This window comes from Salvia hispanica, chromosome 5, assembly GCF_023119035.1.
Source record: "Salvia hispanica cultivar TCC Black 2014 chromosome 5, UniMelb_Shisp_WGS_1.0, whole genome shotgun sequence".
Classification (NCBI taxonomy): Eukaryota; Viridiplantae; Streptophyta; class Magnoliopsida; order Lamiales; family Lamiaceae; genus Salvia; species Salvia hispanica.
Genome location: NC_062969.1, coordinates 32,277,981 through 32,285,855, shown reverse-complemented (window position 1 = coordinate 32,285,855; position 7,875 = coordinate 32,277,981). Strand labels below are relative to the sequence as shown.

Sequence of the window (7,875 nt, the reverse complement as noted above, 5' to 3'; positions counted from 1 at the left end):
CGGATCGAAAAATGGTAAAGTTATTGTCTAATTCCATAAGGCGGGGAAGTAAAAAATTATTATAATTTTATTAAAACACTTTAAAAGTATATTAGGGTTCTAGTAGGATGATATCTTTCTCCTAGTAACATAACAATGACCATTCCTAATTCATCATATATGAAAATCAAAGGTCGAGATTTAAATAGAAAATCAAAGGTCGTGATTTAAATAAGACGATGTTAATACATATGGGAAAAATATAGAGGTATTACTGAAAAAAATATAACTAACCACTTTCTTTCTTAAAAAACACTCTCCGTAACTTTAAATTCATATAACTATTTTAATTTTAATTATTTTTTATGTATATCAAATTAAAAATAGCTTTACAAAGATTTTAATGTATCCTAATTGCATATGCTTGAATTGATAAAATTTGATAATATTCATTTGAATTTAATAGTTGAATATCAACATATTTATATAAAATATGTTAAATAATATACGTACAATATCGATATAATTGAGTTGATATACTCGTGTAATAATATTAATAGTTTGTAGTATAGTATTAAGTTAATATTTCGAAAATCACGAAAAACACCATATATAATATATAAACCACCATATATAGTAGTATATATGAATGACATTCCTAATAACTTTCTATATTAAAACAATATTTTTGAATTACTCCCATAACATTATTTAGACCATTAGATCTTTAAATATTATAGCTAGCCTAAGTTTGATTGTTATTATGATCCTATGATTAGTTATAGTAGTATCTGATTACAGCTCTTTCTAATTTGCAATACCCTCCAAAGTTAGATTTTAAATTTAAATTTTTTTAAAAAAAGTGAATTTCATGATTTATGATTATATATTGGAATGCATACATTCTTACTATTGGCCCCTTTGGAAGACTTTAATTAGTAATATAAAAGATAAGGTTAATTAATACTCCCTCCGTCCCAAGGTAAGTGACTTGCATTCCTTTTTTGGGTGTCCCATTATAAGTGACCTATTTCTATTTTTAGCAAAAAGTCATCTCTCTTACTTTATTCTCCACCTACTTTATTCTCTCTTTTCTCCTCTACTTTTCCCTTTCTCATACTTTACTCTCTCCATTTTAACTTATTTAAATATCATTCCTTAAATCCCGTGCCCAAAAGAAGTAGGTCAGTTATCTTGGGACGAAGGGAGTATTGTTCTTAACTCAAAATAAAATATTGTGCTTTGATAATTTTGCACATGTAATAGTTTTCGGCTTTAGAAATTCAGGGTGATTTTATTTTTACTATTTGTAATTTAAGTTAGAGATATATTTTGAAGGTTTCGAAACTTCATAAATCTCTTGCGACTATTACCATAACCTTTAATTTATTCCAACTAAATTTTTAATAAATATTTTTGCTATTATCCATGTAATGTAGTAACTGATATCAACTCAACCTAATATAGTACTTTCTTTTTTTTAAAAAAAATATATGTAACTGATTTCCGAAATTTTGATAATTTTAGAACCAAGAAATTTTAATTATTTGGTTGGATCTATAAGTTCCAATAATAACATGTTTGTGAAAATAAAAATGTAAGAAAAATTATGAAAGAATAAACTTTTGGTTTATACTAGTAGAATAGTAGCGCAGCTAGTTAACTATGCAAATGGTTTCTGAACTTTGTATTTTGCATGCCAATAGTCTGTAACGTTAAAATATTATGAGTAGTTTCTTGACTAAGATGTAATCTCATGCGTGGTAAAATAAATGGGACGAACTAAAAGGAAAAGAATTCATACTTTTCAGGGACGGAGGGAGTTGGTTTTATAATAAAGTTTAAATGAAGTGAGTTAGTAGAATGTGAGATATATTTACCATTTATGGTCAAAGTTCAATGTGACTCTTATTGTGGACGGATTGAAATGACAAAATGTGACTCTTATTGTGGACGGACTGAAATGTGACTCTAAAGACAAAAATAGAGAAAATATCGTACTCGATACCAGATGCCCTAGCTTATGAATGAAAAAAATTGTCCTCCATGTCTTGGGGACATTTGCGGTAAAAAATTGGGTGAATAGTGAAAAAGTAAAAAAAATGAGATTACACCTTAGATTAAGGACTATATCCATGATATTTTTAAAGTCTAAAGAATTGGCGTGCAAAACACAAAGTCCAGGAGTTATCTGCGTAGTTCACTTTATAAAAAATTGGGATATATATTAAAAATAAAATATAAGAAAACGAAATAAACAAAGAAAGGAGAAACAAAATAAATAAATAAAAAAACTAACAAATGAATATGAGAGAAGCTGAGAGAGAGAAAGAGAAAAAAGAAAAGAAAAGAAGAAAGTAGCCAACTATTCCATGCCATTTGGTAGCTTTTGAAATGGTTGGCTGATAATTGATATAACAGACTATTGACATTGAGGGTCATATTAATAAAATAAAATTAATTTGCACATTTTTTATGCTTTATTTTTGTCTTATTATCTCAAGATCTTTAATTATTTATAACAAATTCAAACCTATTTTAGTATAAATATCACATCAAATAATGAGTTTACACCAATCATTTACACTAATTTTAAGTTTAAAATTCCTTCTATGATCTACAAAAGCTCAAAAGTGATAAGTGGAGTACGTTATAGGGTAAATGTAAATCCAAAAATATTTATTTGTCAAAAATTCAAAAATGAGATGGGTTTTGAGGTGTCATTGACACTATTTCCTTAATTCTATTTTGAGTTTGAGAGTATCATTGCTTGATTAAGAACGATGACATGCTTTTTATTTGGATATTTTAAATATGGTTGAGTGTAATGAATAACAAAATCACATGGCAAATAAAATTCTTAATTAATTGATAGAAGTGGAATCTTATTTCAGAATCGTGATATGTTCCCTTGAGTTTACATAATGCTTAGACCTCTCATACCTTTGATAGTTGCTTGTTTTACATACCAACAAACATGCGTTAATTTTCAAACTTTGGATACTGTAATTCAAATTCACTATTTAATTTCAGTGTACAATTTAAGTTTCTATGAATCGTTTGGTATTTAATTATGTCAATTGTGTTTTCATAATATTTTTTAACTATCTCTCTTTTCGTTTATAGGCCAGTAAAATATGTAATTAAATGTATATACGATTGGTTTGATTTTAGAGTTTTAAAAGTGATACAATCGCAAACGGTAGGGAAAAGGAAGATTTATATTTTAAGAAAAAAGAAACACATACTTTTCAGTATAAAAAAAAAAAAATTGAAAAAATCTTTGTTTTTCTCTCTGTGCCATGTATATGATAATTTATGATTTGTATCCTCAAAAACAATCATAGCACTATAGACACATTCATTTTCATGTCCTAGACTCGAAAATTAACATAAAATCTCAATAAACACGTTCGGTTTAAAATCTTGAGTGAATTACATTTTTAGGGTCTATACTTTCAACGACGAACATTTGCGGTCCATATACTTGCAAAATATCATTTGTGATTTTCATACCATACCAATTGCTCGTTTCAGGTGCTTTTTCACATGTTGACCACATTTTCTGACAAAAACGCCCTCAAAAGCCTAAAAGGCATTTTTATACACTCATTCTCCAAAAGTAGGTAATACTACTTATTTTTATATTTATGTTAGCTTGGGTACTTTAACTATGACTTGTGTTTTATTCGAATAATTTTGTTTGGATTGGTTATAGTGTCATTGTGCACAACCCACAGGGGCGGAACTAGTAAAAATGAAGGGTGTGGCGTTTTAGTTTTTACCCTACCCAATTTTTTTTTTTAGTTTTTCTTCTTCAAAAATTTTCTAAATTTTTACAAATTATATTTAGCTCTTACGAAAATTCTGCTCCATAATAGTAAATGGTCATATTGTTGAATGAATGAGAAAGGTTGAATCTGAGAGAGTTAGAGATTAAAAATGGTTTCCGACTTCTTCAGGAAGAAGTAACCTAGTTGGCAATAAAAATGAAATAATAGCAATATAATATTATTTTTAATTACAACTATTGCAATATATTTTGAAATATTAAAATATTAAATTGTTTGTGCTTTAAAGCCACGATATTTTAAAATTTTCTAAAGACTTTTCAAATGTTAAACAACCCCCCCCCCCCTTATAAAATCATCATTTTAATTGATTCATTTTAGTTTGAGGAAATAGAATATGTTCTTTATAATAAATCGATTTTTATTAAGTTAAAATCCAAGATTAAAATTATGCATATTTTTTATCCCATAACAATCTAAACAAAAATAATTTGAATAAAATATAAATCATAGTTAAAGTACTCAGACTAACATAAATATCCAATAAGTAGTATCTATATTTGGAGAGTGAGTGTATAAAAATGCTCTTTAGTCTTTTGGGGGCATTTTTGTACGAAAATTTAGTCAAAAAGTAAAAAAGCACCTAAAATGAGCAATTGGTATAGTACAGGGACTGCAAATGATATTTTGCAAATATAGGGACCGCAAATGTTCGTCGCTGTAAGTATAGGACCTAAAAATGTAATTCACTTTAAAATCTTTAGTGCTTAATGTATATGACACATCCTTTATTCTGACATTAAAAATTGATATTGATATCATAAAATCGAAGCTCAATTATTCATTTTTTGTTAGAGCTAGTATTTTATTCATTTATTATGCAACATATCATTGCTCGACTTAGACAGGTAATAATGAAATTAATCAATGTAACTCATAAGTCACATGGACGTTATTCTCCCAAAAGTTTACTTTCTAGCATGAGATTTTATGTAGTACTTCTTCCATTCCATCAAAGATAACCCATTTTGCTCTTTTGGCTTGTCCCAACGAAGATGACTCATTACTAAAATAAAAACAATTTTATCGTTACTTTATTCTCTCTCTAACTTTATTCTCTCCACTTAACACACAAAATAAAATTACATAAAATCCCATGCCACCCATGGTTATCTTCTTTGGGACGGAGAGAGTATTGTTTTATGAGTTAATGGACAGAGAAAAAATAGAGGATGGTATTTCCATTTCAAGAAGCATTTCATTTTTAATAAGACATCTCAAAATTGAAAACATTTCATATTTAATGGGACTGAGTGTATATAATTCAAGTTGATGCATTAGACTGAATGTAAACATAGGGCATAAATTTTGTTAATCCATCTAATGACATACTTATGGATCAAGTAATCAAAGGCCAAGTGGGCATATCATATAGTATACCACTAGCCCAAACATAATGCAAAAAATTTCATACAGTAATGTTTCCCCCCCCCCTCTCAATAAACATATGCTACTAAATTTCCATCACCTAATGTTCTGATAATAGTATAATTTTATTTGATCTTTGACTCGTGTGTACCAAACTTGATTTATCAAATGAAATTTCACAGCAAAAAATTGAGAGGGTACAGAATTTACAAACATTAAAGAAGCAGTAGCACATGCAGAGCCGACATATACTGCTCCAAACTTTGAGTTGCATTCAAATAAAAACCTGTACCATCACCACATTTCTTCAACCAGGACCACCAAGATCCTCCATTATGTGATTATCTATCTTATCTCTTCACACAATAAGCCCTAATAATGCAACACTCCACACCACTACCACCACCACCCTCCTTCTGTTTCTAGAATTCGATAACTTTGATTCGAAATAGGCTTCATCGATCTGAGCAATCACAGAGAAAGGCAACCTCCATCAACAATTTACCACATGTTTTCACAATAAAATAGTTAGAAAAGAAAACTAGACCAATAATTCAGCAGCTATGTTTAGAAGAAAAGTAGAATGAGGAAAACCAATACACATGAAGTAACCAGGGACCACCCTACAAATGGAATCTATTTGATTCGATCAAGAAAAGGGATTAAATATGATTGATGTACTATCAAATACTAATATCACAGGGTTTATATTAGAACCACTAATCATTCCAATAAAGAAATACTTTCCATTTCCTAAAACAGGGCGTTAACAAGAATATTTTCCATCCATTTTTGGCAACATCTATATAGTGGTTCTTGCTTTTGTCTTCTTACAACAACCAAGAAAAGATCAGCTGCACATATGGAATTAAAAAAGTTGCAGAGCCATATATTAAGTTAATCAAATCTATCAACATTTATATATGTAAGCTGTCACCTAGATTAAATCACCTTATTTTAAGAACAATCGACTTTATGTACATCCATGCATGAGATAACAAATCAAGTGGACTAGAAAAGAAGATATCATTTGAGATATACTTATTATATATGTCAACACTAAAGATTAGAAAGTTAAGAAGTGGATTCCATGATTCTAGCTTTAGACTAACCTGAGCCATCGTAGATAGTCCACAACGAACCTCTAAAACCATGGTGGGCCGGATTCACACTTATACACTGCAACATAACATGTAGTACTAAAAACTTCCAAAATAGAGTTAACAATCAATACCATGGTGGTAGAAACTCATCATCTTCTGATGTAAAAATGATGGTGAATGGTATCCTGGTTATACTGAGAATAAAGTGAATCTGTAAAAGAAAACCTAGGAACTTGTAAAAAGAAAACGGGCTTGGCGAAAAGAGGAACTAATATGACCTGAAAAAGGCAACAAGAAACCCCACCATGAAGAGCACTCCACTCGCACCATCTAGCATTATTGATACTTGGGTGGATTTTGTTCATACAATCTCGAAATTAGTCAATGACGAATCAATGGTTCTAAGGAAGCAATTCAATAGTATGAAGTATGAAATCCCATTTTCTGAAGTTGAATTAGCCAATGCAAGAGCCAGAGAGGGAATCAAACAGAGATTCCAATCAATTCACAGAAATTTATAACCATTTTATCTACAAATTAACAGCAACAACAACAACAAAATTTATAATAGACTTGTTGACGAACGCTGCAAACAACGAAGATAACATGACTTCAAGTTATAAAACACTAGATATGACATTGAAACAAGGCGATATCCTATCGAAACAAGATGAAGGGAACAGCAAGAGGAGCTCCCTTCAGTCCAAGCATAGACGGAGAGGGACGTGAAACTATCTCCCGCATCATTCACTCAACCACAGTAGCACAAGGTCCTTGCATTCTACGGAATGGTTAAACGAATGAGTCGGCAGCTAGTTCAACCCCAAATCTCAGCCATGAGTGGGCTGAAAGAAGCTCTTTTAGACCATTCCTCAATGCTAACTACTAACACATTTCTCACTTTCATGCTATTCTGATCTCAATGAAGTTCCTATTTTCTCAAACAAACAGCCCTAATATTTAAATCTTATTTTCTAGCACAACATACAAAAATTAAAAGGTAAAAAAACACATAGTATTAGATCAATTATTCATGTAACTCAAGCATTAGCTGCAGACTGAATCAAAATGATTGATACAATACAATATGAAACAAGAAGAATACCTTATGACTTCACACTGTGCAAAGTGAATCTGAATCCAAATTCAAGATGTGGATCAAAACACAATACCATAGATATTTATTAGCAGAGAAGAAAAGAAAAGGGAGAGAGAGAGAGAGAGAGAGAGAGAGAGAGTATTTTGGAGTAAGTGGATTGAAAGTACTAACTAGTGCTATAATAAATATCAGGAAGATTACTGTAGCTAACACTAAATCTATAATAACTAAACCGCCACAACAGAAACGGAAAAGAAAAGTACACAACTTTAAATATAAGTGACATATTAATCAATGAGGAAACATAAAAAATATGTTGATTATCTAGAAAATGTTAAGACTAGTTTTGAAATTCTAGTGTGCTTAAAATTTAAATATAAGTGACATATTAATCAATGAGGAAACATAAAAAATATGTTGATTATCTAGAAAATGTTAAGACTAGTTTTGAAAAGTACACAACTTTAAATATAAG

General features: G+C 29.8%; 1 long non-coding RNA gene across 1 annotated transcript; it reads right to left on the bottom strand.

Annotated features, from left to right (window-relative positions):
* Positions 1–5,344: 5,344 nt before the first annotated feature.
* LOC125187279 lies at positions 5,345–7,398 on the bottom strand. The gene is made up of 2 exons (XR_007170587.1): positions 6,311–7,398; positions 5,345–5,661 (listed from the first exon to the last, which is right to left on the bottom strand). It is a non-coding gene; the product is annotated as an uncharacterized LOC125187279 (long non-coding RNA).
* Between the last annotated feature and the right edge of the window lie 477 nt (positions 7,399–7,875).